The sequence below is a fragment of the Lemur catta genome, chromosome 9 (assembly GCF_020740605.2).
Source record: "Lemur catta isolate mLemCat1 chromosome 9, mLemCat1.pri, whole genome shotgun sequence".
NCBI lineage: Eukaryota > Metazoa > Chordata > Mammalia > Primates > Lemuridae > Lemur > Lemur catta.
The window spans coordinates 29,011,165-29,027,301 of NC_059136.1; positions in this window are offsets into that span (position 1 = coordinate 29,011,165).

The following is a 16,137-nucleotide window of genomic DNA, read 5'->3' on the forward strand; positions in this document are numbered from 1 at the left end:
GGCCACACAGCAGGAGATGAACATCAGGTGAGCAAATGAAGCTTCACCTATATTTACAGCCACAATCCCAATCCGTCACTTGCATCACTGCCTGAGCTTCCTTTTTTGTCAGATCAGCAGCATTAGATTCTCATAGAAGCATGAATGCTTCTGCAAAGTGCACACACGAGTCATGAGAATCTAATACCTGATGATCTGAGGTGGAGCTGAGGCGGTGATGCTAGTGCTGGGGAGCGGCTGCAAATATAGATTGTCATTAGCAGAGACTTTTGACATCACAGAGGACATAATAAATCAATTGCTTGCAGACTCATATCAAAACCCTATCAGTGAGTGGTAAGTGACAATTAAGCTGCATCTGGTTACAGGCTTTAAGTCAGAACCCAACACTTATTTTAGTATGCACATGGCCTGCCCATTATTTTACTTACTATTTCCATCCACGCCTCTTTCCTGCAATGTGCACTTGTCTCAGTCACAGTTTTGGAAAGCCTACAAACTAATACTAGCAAAAATGAGTAAAAAACAAACATTGCTGGAGAGCTTCTGTGAAAAGGGGGAATGATCCAATGATGAGATAGCAGAAGACTGTAAGGCTGCCAATAAAATGAAAGCTGCATCTAAAAGAAAATACCAAGAGTCCTACTTAAATTATGGGTTCAACAGGTGATTCACATTCTTCAAGCCCATTTTGTATAATATGTGGTGACCAAGCTATCCAACAAAGCCATGAAACCTTCAAAACTGCTTCATCACATGGACATCAAGCACTCTGCACTAAAAGACAAGCTTTTGGAGTTTTTCAAAAGAAAAAAAATGTGAACACAAACAACAGAAGCAATGATTGAAGGCCACCACTTCATCAAATGTGTCTGCACTGAGAGCATCATTCTTAGTGGCTAACTGCATGGCTAAAGCTGAGAAGCCCTTTACTATTGGTGAAGAGGTGATTCTGCCTGCTGCTAAGGACATCTGCCATGGACATGTTAGGAGAGGTTACAGTTCAAAAGGTGGAACATGTTCCTATTTCAGCTAGCACTATAACTAGACGAATTGATGAAATAGCAGAGGATATTGAAGCACAATTGTTAGAGAGGATTAATGAGTCATGTGCTATGCAACCCAGGTTGACACATCTGATGTTGACAACAAGGCAACAATGCTTGTTTTTGTGCAATATATCTTTCAGGAAGATGTGCATGAGGATATGATATGTGCACTTTTGTTGCCAACCAACACCACAGCTGCAGAACTATTCAAGTCTTTGAATGATTACATATCAGGAAAACTGAACTGGTCATTTTATGTCAGTATATGGCACGGATGGAGCGGCTGCCGTGACTGGACAGCTTTCTGGTTTCACTAGTCAGGTCAAGGAGGTCGCAAGAGTCCATGCACTACGGTACACATAGAGAAATGCTGGCCAGCAGAAAAATGTCACCTGAACTAAACTACGTTTTGCAGGATGTGATTAAAATTATCAACCACATTAAAGTGCTTTCTCTTAATTCACATCTGGTCACCCAGCTCGATGAGGAGAGGGACACAGAGCACACACATCTTCTAAAATACACAGTAATGAGATGGCTTTCTAAAGATAGATCACTGGCCAGAGCTTCTGAGTTATGAGAACCACTCCAGAGATTTCTTTTAGAAAAACAGTCACCACTGGCAGCACATTTCAGTGACACAGAATGGGTTGCAAAACTTGCTTACTTCTGTAACATATTCAACCTGCACAATGAGCTCAATTTGTCACTTCAGGGGAGACTGACAACTGTGTTCAAGTTGGCAGATAAAGTGGCTGCATTTAAAGCCAAATTGGAATTATGGGGGTGAAGAGTGAACATTGGGATTTTTGACATGTTTCAAACATTAGCAAAACTTTTGAAAGAGACTGAGCCAGGGCCTTCTTTCTCCCAGCTGGTGCATGATCACCTATCTCAGCTTTCAAAAGAGTTTGAGCATTACTTCCTAACCAAAGGACCCCCAAATTGGGAAGGAATGGATCTGCGACCCATTTGGGAATAAGCCAGGTGAATGGACTTTGTCTGTGCTAGAAGAGGATCAACTGCTTGAGATTGCAAATGACAGTGGTCTTGAAAGTATGTTTGAGACAACAAATCTCCATACGTTCTGGATTAAAATCAAAGTGGAATATCCTGAGATTTCCACAAAAGCTCTGAAAGCCTGTTTCCATTTCCAACATCCTATCTTTGTGAAGCAGGGTTTTCTGCAGTGACAGCAATCAAAACAAGATTAAGGAGTAGATTGGATGTAAACAACACACTTTGGGTGTCACTGTCTCCCATCACCCCCAGATGGGACTATCTAGTTCCAGGAAAACAAGTTCAAGGCTTTCACTGATTCTGCATTATGGAGTTGCATAATTATTTCATGACATATTACAATGTAATAATAATATAAAGTGCACAATATATGTAATGCTCTTGAATCATCCCAAAACCATCCCCACCCATCCCCCACCCTCCAGTCCATGGAAAAATTGTCTTCCATGAAACTGGCCCCTGATGCTAAAAACTTGGGGAATTGCTGTATTATAGGACTTACAGTGGTGGAGCCAAAATTTCAATCACAGTCTCTTCAGCTCCAAAGTCTATAAGTTTTCTTAATAGAGTGTTTTTCTAACACTAATGTATTCTCTGATGGTATTCATAATATTTACATGTCCACCAACAAAGACAAGAAAGACATTGTTGGATGGATGAAGAAAGTGGGGAAAAGAAGTAAGTTTGTTTGTAACCATAAAAAAGGAAAGGAAGGAAATGAAGTAAGAGGATAATAAAAATATATAAAGAAGAAGAAAAAGAACTTAAGAGTTTTAATCTAAGAACCTGGGTTTCTCACCAGATGGTTCCTAAGAATAAAAGGCCTAAAACAACTTAGGATTTTCCATAAGGCAAAGTTAGGTCTCCTAAAAATTCTCAGCTCAGAAAGTGTGAATTAAATGTAAAAAATAGACATTTTTCATAACATCCTCTATGCAATCTTATACATTTCAAACTTCAGAAGAAAACTGGATAATATTGAGTGGAACTGTTAAATTATACGGATCTAATCTGATGGAGCCTTCACTAAAATGGGGAATTTGCTGGTTGGTGCTCAAACACTTCCTTCTACCTTACAGACATTGTTCACAGCACTCTTCACACTGCCCTTCTCTACTCCTAAACCCAGTGTGGCTTGAAGTTTGGGATTATGGCTGATTACTTTTTTTTCATACTTGAAATTTTTATTCAGTTTATCTCTAAAAGTTTCTGTAAAATTATTCTCAGAAGAAGGATTCTGCAAAGCTTAGAGGACATTTATCACATTAACTGCCATGTGAATTGTATTTAACTCACACTAGCTTTGAACCCAGGGCCTCATGAAGCATATGTAACTCACATGTGTTTGTACCTTGGGAGTTACATGAAATATTTTTCAAGTAGCATGTAACTCACACACAGGAAACAATAAAAAATAACAAATATTTCATTAAATTGGAAAGGATCATTTTTTCCCCAAAGTTTTTATTCTATTTTTGTAATAAAACACCATGGTCCCAGGGGAAAAAAAAATTTCTAGTGTGGCAGTCAATGAGTTAAGGTAGACATATGGACTAATTTTCTCAATGCTACAGGTCCTGTGGACTAAAGTTGATCAAACTAAAGGTTGCAACTCATTAATGGCTCCAGAAATCAGTTCAAAATTTTTGTATGCTAACAGTACTTTACTTAGGTGTAATTTGTATGCAGTAACATGCATAAATCTCACATTTATGGCATCCTGATTTAAAAAAATATTTTATGTTGACAAATGGCAGTTGTATGTATTAATCGTATAAAAAGTGACATTATGATTTTGAATATAATGTGAAATGATTAGATTACACTAATTAACATAAATAGCACCTCAAATATTTCCTATTTTTGATGACAACATTATAAATTTTTTCTCTTAGCAATATCAATGGATGCAGTACTTAGCCACATTCAGCATGCTGTGCTACTGACCTAAATAAATAAAGGAAGGAACTTATTCCTCCTATTTACCTGAAATTTTGTACCATTTGACTAGCATCTTCCTATTCCTCTCACCTCCTAACCTCTCTTAATGGCCATTTTACTATCTGTTTCTATAAGTTCAATTATTTTAGAGTCCACATATAAGTGAGAAAATGGAGTATTCGTCTTTGTGTGTTTGGTTTATTTCACTTAGCATAATGTTCTTCAGTACAATACATGTTGTTGTAAATAACAGCATTTATTCATTTTAAGGCTAAATAATATTCCATTGTGTATATATACACATTTTTTATCCATTTATTTTTGATAGTTTCTATAACATGTCTATTGTGAATAGCGCTGTAATGAATATGAGAGTGCAGGTATCTCCTCAACATACTGATTTAAAATCTTTCAGATAAATACATAGAAGGTTTTTTTTTGAATCTCTCTAGTGTTTTCTATAATGGTTGGACTAATTTTAATTCCCACCAACATTATGCAAGTGTTCCCTTTTCTCAGCCATTCTAACAGGTGTGATATCACATTGTGGGTTTAATTTGCATCTTCCTAATGATTAATGACGGTGAGCAGTTTTCATCTATTTGTTAGGTATTCACATGCCTTCCTTTGAGAAATGTTTATTCAGGTCCCTTGCCTATTTCTTAACTTGATTATTTGTTTTCTTTCTATAGAGTTGTTTGAGTTTCTTATTTATTTTGAATATTAATGCTTAGCAGATGGATGGCTTACAAATATTTGCTCCAAATCCATAGATTTTTTCCTTTACATTGTTAATTGTTTTATTTGATATGAAAAAGGTTTTAGTTGTATGTAATCTTATTTGTCTATTTTATCTTCTGTTCTCTTTGTTTTTAGGGTGAAATCTAAGAAATAATTACCCAGACCAATATTGTGTAGTATTTCTCATATGTTTTATTCCAAGAGTTTCACAATTTTAGGTCTTATTTTTAACTCTTTTGTTCATTTTGAGTTGATTTTTGTATATGGTGTGAGATAAGGATCCAATTTTATTTTTCTGCATATAGACAGTTTTCTCAGCACTGTTTATCAAAGAGATTTTTCTTTTCCAGTTTTATATTCTTGGCAACTTTGTTGAAGATCACTTGATCATAGATGTGTGGGTTCTCTATTCTATTCTATTCTATTCATCAATGTGTCTATTTTTATGCCAGTGCCATGCCATTTTAACCACTATCACTTCCTAGTGTAATCTGAAATTAGGTAGTGTGATGCTTCCAACTTTGTTCTTTTTGCTTATGATGGTCTTGGCTATTTAGGGGTCTTTCTGTGGTTGCATATGAATTTTAAGATTGTTTTTTCAATATCTGTTAGCATTGGAATTTTGATATGGATTGCATTTGATCTGTAGATATCCTTGATGACCATAGATGCAAAAATCCTTAACAAAATAATAGCAGTCCAAATTCCACAACACTTTAAAAGGATCATTCACCATGATCAAGTGTGATTTATCCCCAAGATGCAAGGATGGTTCAATTTAGGTAAATCAATAAATGCTATATGCTTCATTGACAGGATAAAGGGAAAAAAAATCATATGATCATGTCAAAGATGCAGAAGAATTTTACAAAATTCCACATCCTTTATGATAAAAACTCTTAACAACTTAGGTATCAAAGGAATGTACCTCAACACAAGAAAGGCCATCTCTGACAAACCCACGGCTAACATCATACTCCAGGAGGAAATGGTCATAGCTTTTCCTCTGAGATCCAGAACAAGAGAAGAATGCCCACTCTCACCATTTCCACTCAATGTGACTGCTTCTCTGCAGCCATTGTTTCAAAACTGATGCCCAACACACAGCTGGTGCTTTCTAAGTTTCCTATTTTTCTCTTCCTAATTCAAATCCAACCTCTGCCACTTACTTGCTGTACAGTCTAAAACAAGTTACCTAATCATTTTACCTCGCTTTGTCTCAGTTTCCATACTGAGTTCAAATGGCAGCAATAATAACACCTGTCTCAGAGAGTTATTGTCAGTGATATTTGAAATACCACATAAAAATGCATAGCACAGTGTCCAGCTTTGTTTTGAAAAACAAAGTCATAGTTGGGCTTGAAGGATATGCAGAGTTGAATAAACCACTTTCCCTGATGTCAAAGAATGTATAATCTAGCAGCAGGAGATGGTAAATTTAAAATGAGCTGATAACATGGAATGAACTTTAAAGTCAGGCATGTGCATGTTCATGAAACCTGTTTTTGCCACTTACTAACTGTGTGAAATTATAAAGTTACTGAAAATCCCTTCATATCATGGTCATTATAAGAAAACAGAGCCCATGATATTTTTCTCAGAGAGATATTATAAAAGTTAGAGTTATTGTGGTTTATGAACTTTGCAAAATGAGCAGCATATTGTGGACACTCTAAAATAGTAGACATTATCATCAGCATTCATTCAAATAATGTAAACTCACAAAAGCAAGAATTTAAGAATACATATAACAAATGTCATCAGGGGAGCATAAATAAATATGAAGCTATGATAGTTCAGTGGAGAAGTGCACTTGGTTGGAGAGAGGAGGATATGGAAAACAGTAGTATAGGAATTCAAATACCACATGGAATATTGGGAAATTTTCAAGCAGAAAGAAAATCTTAAACAAAACCATGGCTTTAAGAATGTTGGCATGGACATAGGTAATAACAGTTTGTTTTTTAACACAGATTGTACAAAGTAGAATAATTGAAGAGATTGATGGATTGATTTAAAAGCTAAGGTGTTTGTGTTTATTTTACAGGTAAAGGGGAATCACTAACATTTTGAGAGCAGGAATAATCATTATGGCAGCAATGTTTTAGAAGGGTAATAGCAAATGGTCTATAGATATAAAATATAGGGAAACATGTTGAGGATAAGAAGAACAGTTAGAAAAGGTATCAATAATTCAGGTAGTAACAATTACGGGAATAACAATAAAGGCTAACATTATAAGTATTTACTATGTGTCTGACATGTGCTCAGTGCTTTAAATGCTTTTTTATTTAGATTCTCACAACTATGTACTACTTTAACCTGTACGTATTAATATTTCACAAACGAGGAAACTAAGGCTTGGAGAGGCTGAGTTAAAGTTGGACACTGCACATGAGTAAAGTCAGTGCCAGGCATAGGATTCAAATGAGGCACGTTTCATACCAAAATCCATGTTCTCAGATGTTATCACACACTGGATTGTATTTTTAAAATTTCATATGAAGAGGCAAGTTAAAACAAAGCCACAGCCTTGGGAAGAATTTCCAGACTTTTAAAAGAAGTATTAATAAACTAGTTTGGATTTCCATTTGTCTCTCTGCCTGGAGCGTACATTCCAAAAAGTTAAACACACACGAGTTTACTGCATAGTAACCACGTAGCATGCTTTTTAAATGACTGAGTGAGTGACTGTGCATATTTTCTGCCTGGCCTGCTAGGCATGGGGAATGCTGGCACCAATAGGCAGGGTCTCTTCCCTAGCTGGGGGGTTTATGCCAATATGTGGGAAAGACATGGTACTAAACTTGTTCTTGATGAGTGGCATGAAAAATGTTTCCAGGACTATTGTGTTCTTATAATCCTACAATGACTCTTCATTGTTCACAGCATCAAATTCAACCTCAGGAGCGTGGCAGAAGCCCTTTGTGCGTGCAGCCTGACTAGCTTTCCAGCCTTAACAGTCTCTGCTTTTCCTTGACCTCTGGGGCTGACACACAGGACTTCTTAGCTGTCCCTGAAACATGCCATGCTATTTCACGTTTCTTAGATTTTCATGGGTCATTTTTTTGAGCTGAGATACTTTTACACATTTCTATGCAGCATTAACCTAGTAAATAAAGCACTCTTCCCCTGCTGCCTCCATATGAACCTTCCCCAGGATCCCTTCCCAGCATATATTATATTATCTTTTCCTTCTGATCTTCTCTCTCACTGTACCATGAGCACCTCTTGTCTGCCTATAAAATCATACAAACTATCTGGTGAATCAAAATACTGTTCTAGCCCTGAACTTACATACCAATATAGCCCAAGGTCTTTCATCAACCTTGGAAAGACGCGCATTACTAAAAACCAAATGACAGGGAATCTACTGCAGTCCTGCCCTCCCCTTATAAACTCACATTGCCCACCGATCTATTTAGCTTCTCAAAAGATACAGTTATGAGTTTAGTTTATCCATGAATTTGTCACGCAGAACAGTAAAGCTCTGGGAAGTTAAATAACTTTACAATGTCAGGGCAATGGTATTTTTAAGCATTCACACTCAGGTCTGTGTGAGTACAAAGTGTGCTTGTTTTATTCTAGTGCCTGGTCTGAAAACATGAAGGGCTTTTACAAATATCATGCACAAATTCACATTCTGGAGGATATGGTTCAAAAGAGTCTGCTTGTTTAAAAATAGAGAAAACAATTTTAGTCCTTCAGATTTCTACATGCAGCACTACTGACCAGTGGATCAATTCATACCAATTAGACGAAAATTACATTAATTTACTATGTATTAAGTATCTTTTGTCTCTGTGTGCTAATGCATTAGTGAATTTGGTGTGTTTGATTTCACTCTAGCTCACTTAATTTATTATAAAAAAGGTTAATTTATTTATCATTTGTCAAACACCTACTAGTTCAAAGTTCCAGAGTTAAATGTTATGTAGAAAAAATATGGGAGGCCAAGGCAGGAGGATTGTTTGAACTCAGGAGTTCAAGACCAGCCTGAGCAAGAGTGAGACCTCGTCTCTACTAAAAATAGAAAGAAATTAGCTGGACAACCACAAATATATAGAAAAAATTAGCTGGGCATTCTGGCACATGCCTATAGTCCCGGCTACTTGGGAACCTGAGGCAGAAGGATTGCCTGAGCCCAGGAGTTTGAGATTGCTGTGAGCTAGGCTGATGCCACGGCACTCTAGCCCAGGCAAAAGAGTCAGACTCTGTCTCAAGAAAAAAAAAGAAAAAATAATATGAGTGAATTCCACAATTTAGCACTTTTTAAAGTACTTTCTTCTTTCTTAGCTATATTCAAAACACATAATAAAATGTCTTATTCTTTGAATATTTACAACTGCGTTTTGGGAGATAAAAACATTCTCTTTTTATATATTTAATCACTTTTGCACTGCTTTATCAATTGTCTTATTTTTTTTATCAATTGTTTTAAAGCTTTTAAAGTAGGTTACCAAAAAAATAAATAAAACTGAAAACAAAATCAAACAAAAACAAAACAAACAAACAAAATGATCCCTTGTACTATTCAACAGAAATCTTAAACATAACTGAAGAATGGTTGTCCAGAGGTGGTCTAGTCTACAAAATATGTTCAAAGTATACTATAATTTTACTACAGTTTGGTAACAAGTTTAGTTCTGAACTTACTAATAGTCCCTTCAGAAACATAAATACTTGTGGTGCTACAGTTTCATAGTTTCTATTTTATTAAGAAAAACAGTTACTCAGTAGAAAACAATTACTACCCCAACACTGTGTTCTAATAAATAGAAGCCTTCAATGCAATGGAAAATCATTGTCAATTATAATGGGAAAAGATTTTTTATTAATTAAAATTCTTCAAGAAGGCAGAAAAATAGCATGAAAGCACAAAGCATGAATACTAATTCCAAAACATTTTAGCTCACATCAATTGACTCACATCAATTCCAAATATTAATAGAAGGATGATTCCTTTATCCATTCTTAGAGGAAGAGATGCACTACAGAACTTTATATCATCTGAAAAATTAAATCCTTTATGATCACTGGACATTTTTATGCCAGAATTTGTTTATTTTTGAAACCTGCAACCAATGGGTTTTAGAATTTCTCCATGACAGATGATATATTGGGGACAATGAAAATAAAAAAAGTTAAAAAAAATAGATAAAGACGTCTGCTTTTAGTTCTGTATAACTAGACTGTATGGGATTAATATTCACAAGGAGAACAACTTGACAAACTAAAAACTTCATGCAGGGTAAATAAAATGAAATTACAACAGAAAATATTGTAGAAAAACTGCTAAAGACCAAAGAAAATGAAAATATTTTCAAAGGAACCAGTGTTTTCTGTTTGTTTGTTTTGTTTTCAGTGTATATTATAATACATTCAAAGGAGCAACAGTAAGACCTCTGTGCAGAAAACTATTAATTATTATTGAAATACATTACATAAAAACTGCAAAATGGAGGGCTTTGTTATATTCATGAATTAGAGGACACGTTATTTTAAAGATTTAACTTTCCCTAATATGAACTTCAACTTAATGAAGTTCCATTCAATGGTCAAGTATAAAATCAAAGGGCCAAGCAAGCCAAGAAAATTGGGGAGAACAATAAAGACATTTGGCTTACTCTACCCACTATCAGCCATGGTAATTAAGGAAACTTGATATTGGGACTAGGATAGATATATAGATTAATGAGAAAGAAATGAGTTTAGAAATAAACCTAATAGACTTAAACCCAAAACATGAAACGTTAAGAATGCTAGAAGAAGATGTTGGGAAGACCCTTTCAGACATCAGCCTAGGCAAAGAATTTTTGAAGAAGACCCCCAAAGCAATCACAGCAACAACAAAAATAAACAAATGGGATCTAATCAAATTAAAAAGCTTTTGCACAGCCAAGGACACTATCATTAGAGCAAATAGACAGCCTAGAGAATGGGAGAAAATATTTGCTCTCTACACATCTGATAAAGGGCTGATAACAAGAATTTATCTAGAACTTAAAAAAACGTCAACAAGAAAAAAATCAAACAACACCATCAATAAATGGGCAAAAGAAATGAACAGAAACTTTTCAAAAGAAGACAGAATAATTGCCAGCAAACATATTAAAAAAATGCTCAACATCTCTAAGCATTAGAGAAATACAAATCAAAACCACACTGAGATAATCACCTACCCTCAGTGAGATTGGCCTGTATCAAAAAATCCCAAAACAACAAATGCTGGCGAGGATGTGGAGAGACAGGAACACTCCTTACACTGCCAGTGGGACTGCAAATTAGTGCAACCTCTGTGGAAAAGAACTTGGAGATACCTCAAAGGGCTAAAAATAGAAATACCATTGGATACAGCAATAGCACTATTAGGCATCTACCCAAAAGAGCAAAAGACATTCTATAATAAAGACATCTGCACCCGAATGTTTATGGCAGCACAATTCACTATTGCAAGGATGTGGAAACAACCTAAGTAAGTGCCCATCAATTCATGAGTGGGTTACTAAAATTTGGTATATGTATACAATGGAATATTACTCAGTTATAAGAAATGATGGTGATCTAATACCTCTTATATTTTCCTGGATAGAGCTCGAGCCCATCCTCTGCAGTGAGGTATCACAAGAATGGAAGAATAGGCTCCACATGTACTCGTCATCAAATTGGCACTAACTGATCAATACTATCATGCTCACACGGTAGTAATATTCTCCAGGGATTAGGGGGTTGGAGTGGGTAAACTCACAAGTAATGGATGTGGTGAGTGTTGTAGAGGGGAAGGGCATGCCTCTAATCCTCGCTTGGGTGAGGCAAAGTCATAAAATGTAACCAAAATGTTTGTACCCTTATAATGTCCTGAAATAAAAAAAAATAATAAACCTACTGTTATGCAACATTTGAAATTTACAAAGGTAAAAAAATGTACACAAATAGGGAACAATATTCGTTCAATGTAGGATGCTACATCATTTGATATTTATACGGAAAAAAAAAGAATTGTGGCTCATATGGCACACTTAAACAGAAGTTATTCCCAATGAACTTTTAGATATAAACATAAAAAACTAAAAAAAAAAATTGGGTACAATACAATGTCTATCAATAGCAGGATGAATAAACTTTTATACAATGAAATATTATATAGTAATGTAAATAAATGAACTGCTGGTATAGTCAACAGTATCAGTGAGTCTAATGGAAAATATGTTTAAAATCTGGGGAGTGATTACATAAGTGTGTTTGCTTTTGAAAATGTATTCATCTTTACACTTAAGATTTGTGCATTTCTCTCTCTCTCTTTCTCCATATCAATATTCATTTATAGATATATTTATATATGTATATGTCTGCTAGACTTCAGTAAAATATTTATTTAACAATAAATATAAGGATGAAATTATATATATATTTACCTGTTTACTCATACTCAATGCACACTGACCCCACTGTATTCTCCCCTGACCCCCCCTGTATTCTTCATGTGTACCTCTCCTTGGTCACAGTAGTACAAAACAGAATTGCTTTTCTCTAAATTACACCATATAGAAGACCAGCACTTGCTCCTGTTTTACACAAAAAATAATATTTTCTACATGCCTGTGACTTGAAAATTACTGGGAAGCACCTCTGCTAGACTACCTCATTAAGGCAGAACTTTGCTTACTCTTCTGTTTTTAGTTCCTAGAACATAACCTGTTTCAAAGTAGTCTTTAGTAAATATAGAAATGATTTATTTAAATAGGTAAGAAACAAAATTTTAGAAATCAGAATATTTTCAGTTACATATGTCTGAAAAGATATTAAGGGGAAAAGATAATTTATAGTTTTAGAGACTTAAAAAGTCCAGAGTGGCTGCTGGCCCCCAACAAAACAAAATCCAGTAGCTTAAAACAGCAACCAGGGTTTTTTCTTTTTCTTTCTACCTCTCTGAATTCCGTTTAGCAAGCTGGGTTTTGTTGTTTGGGCAGATTATCTCAATGTGTCAGACAAAATAGTGACTGGCAAGCCTGGACTCAGATTTCTCTGGGGTAACAATCCCAGTGGACAAAATCTTCCTTCCTTGCTAGTTCAAGCAGAAAAGCTCTAAGAACGTGTCTGATTGGCTCAAGAGTCCCTTTTGAAGCCAGTCACTGTTAGCATACAATGCAGACTCTGAGTTGACCAGGGACATCCCTATGGTAAGGGGTGGGGTGGCAGAATCAGCTCCTTTTGAACCAAACAGAACAGGTTGCACACAAAAGAAAGGATTGCACCTATTCTTTTAACTAAACATGAAAAATGTTACCTGCATTCATTGACACAGAATGAAATCTGAGAGTATCACATCAAGAGAAAATATTCAGGGGTCTTGGGGTTATCGGGAGGTAGAGAGGGAGGCTGTGAAAGAAAAGAGAAATGTTAGATTAGAGAAAGAGAAATAATAATCTGTGTATCCTTTAATGGGAATGATCTTCTAAGTCTTGCTATTGTTGTTCACCTTACTCTAAGGAAGAGGAATAATTGAAAATTAGAAAAGCATTATCTTAGTCTCATACACTCTCAGCCAGTCATGGCTGTAATATTCTTTTTTTACATAGTGTTTAATGCTATACATTTTATTATACCCTTTAAATACAATAAAGTTTGAGGGATTTTTTAAAAATATTTTAAAGACTATTTGAAGAAAATTTATATAAAAAAAATCTGTGGATAAGACTTCTTGTTCTGGGAAGATGGAGGAGATACAATGTTCTCTATCCTGCCTGTTAAGTACAACTAAAAACCCCGGGTATTTTATTTAGAATAAACACTATGTTGGATGCAGTGCTTCATTCTTGTTATCCCACACTTTGAAAGGCTGAGGCAGAAGGACTGCTTGAAGCCAGGTGTGGAGATCAGCCCGGACAACATAATAAGATCTCCATCTCTACAAAGAAAAATAAAAATTAGCCAGATGTGGTGGCACATGCCTATGGCACCAGCTACACAGGAGGCTGAGCCAGGAGGATCGCTTGAGCCCAGGAGTTCAAGGTTACAGTGAGCTATGACTGCGCCCCTCTGCACTCCAGCCTGGGTAACAAAGTGAGACTATCTCTAAAAATAAATAAATAAAATAAACACTAGAATTCTGAAAGTTAGAGAGACAAAAGCATACTGGCTAGGGATAAGGGCACCCAAGGAATGACACCGCAGGCCTGGGGGTGCTTATCTCATGCATCTCAGACTTGGAGCTGCAGAAGCTGGCAACCCAGAAACACCAAAGGCGTGGACAGAAAAATAAAAGAAGGATAAAACACCTGTTCCCTCTAGCTAAAGGACCAGGAAAGGGCAACCTAGCAAGACAGAAAGTTTCGATAATATCCTCTGTACTCCAGTCAAAGACCACTGAACAACTGTGCCCATCCTCACTCACACCAACAAATGCCCAGTGAGGAGCTTAGACTTCCATGTCCCCAAGCAAAACTGAGCATCAACCAAACTTTAAAACCTATCCAACAATTAACTCAAAATGGGATCTCACGTTAAACTTAAAATATGAAAATAAAACTTTTAGAAAAACACATAGGAGAATATCCTCAAGATGTAGGGTAAGACAAGAAGTTCTTAGACTAAAGACCAAAATCATGATCCATAAAAGTAAAACTGATAAATTAGTCTTCATCAAAATAAAACATGTTTGCTCTGTGGAAGAGCTTGTCTGGAAAGTAAAAAGGCAAAATACAGACTGAGAGAAAATATTTGCTAACCATGTATCTATAATATCTTTTCCACTAAAAAAACTCCCAAAACTCAATAGTAAAAAATAAAACAAAATTAAACAAACTACTCCTCCAAAAAAAAATCATATAAAACAGTACACAGAATACAAGCAGTTTCCCCAAAGAGAATATAGAGACAGCAAATAAAGATATAAAAAGTCCAAGACTGCTGGATTTCAATAGAAGGAAAGAAAATTGGCTTCCTTTTATTTTTAAAATTGAGTTAATGTGGTAAGTGTTGACTATATTTGATATATTATAGAAATGGATTAGTCTGAGAAGGTTGTAATGAAATAAAAGTCAAAGAACTGTTTGTATGACACATTCTTCCATTTGGTTTTTAGGTTTAAACATTTGTTCTGAATATATCTCCATTTAAAATTGCTGTCTCATGGAATATAATTAAATATGTTCTTGCAAATGTGAATTATTATTTCCACTAAGATGAAAGACATCCATTTATTGATACAGATTTAAGAACTCTATATTTTAATCCATAATTTTATTAATAAGAAACACATATCCTTTGTGTTTACTTTTCCTCCCCAATTATATAGAACTTTCGTTTGGCATCCCACAAAGTAACTTCTAGAGACAATGAAACAGTCTTAAATGTGAAAAAAAAAACAGAATATGTATAGATTGACATATATGAGGTACACTTCAATACCTTTTTTTTCTATTCAAAATACATACATAAGCATATTTATTTAATTATTTTTTGTATAAGCAACATATTCACATGGTTCAAAATTCCAACTGTAGGAAGAATTTATCGTGCTGCCGCTCCCTCTTTCAATGCCCTTTCTCTTCCTAGATAACATCCTGTGTTATTGATTTGTTGTATATCCTTCAAGAGTGTTTTCCTCGTTTTCCTCTTAGCCCTGGGGCCCTGGCTGGTTAATTTCAACTTATTTATGTTTATCAAGTAAGTCTACAGATTCCTGATTTCTTTTACCTGGAGCACACCAATAGCCTTTTTTTATTTTTTATTTTTATAATCTTCTCCCTACAACAACCTTCACATATCAAATGTAGTAATTTTCAAATATTAACAGCATCATATCTCTCATCTCCTGTTTAAAAAAAAAAAAAAAAAGACTCTCCAGTGATTTTCTGTTACAAAAAAATTAAACCTCAACCTCTGACAATAGTGTTCCACTCCATGTCATTGGCTTCCTGCCTACCCCTCTGACATCAACCCCATCCCCTCTGCTAGGGTCACTCCATGGGGACTTTGCATGTGCTGTTCCCTCTACCTTGTGTTCACTTTTCTCCAATCTTCTCATAACTGGGCTCTACTGACTTTCAGTGCTCAGCTGGAATACTACTTTTTCAGAGAGATCTCCCATATGTGTATCCTATCTGAAACCCTGTCCACCATACTCCATCAACATATCCCACTTCATGCCATCAAATTATTCTACTTTTTATAGCATAGCTACATTTCAAATTATCTAATTTATGTATTTGTTTGCTTTTTTTTTTTTTTCAGTCTGACTCCTTTCTCAAAAATATATGCCTAATCAGGATCAGGACAGGAACTTTATTTGTCTTGTGGACCACTGCATTTTAATACCTAGAACAGGGCTGGAATACCAGAAATAATTGAGAATATATGTGTTGAATGAATCACTAGATAATTA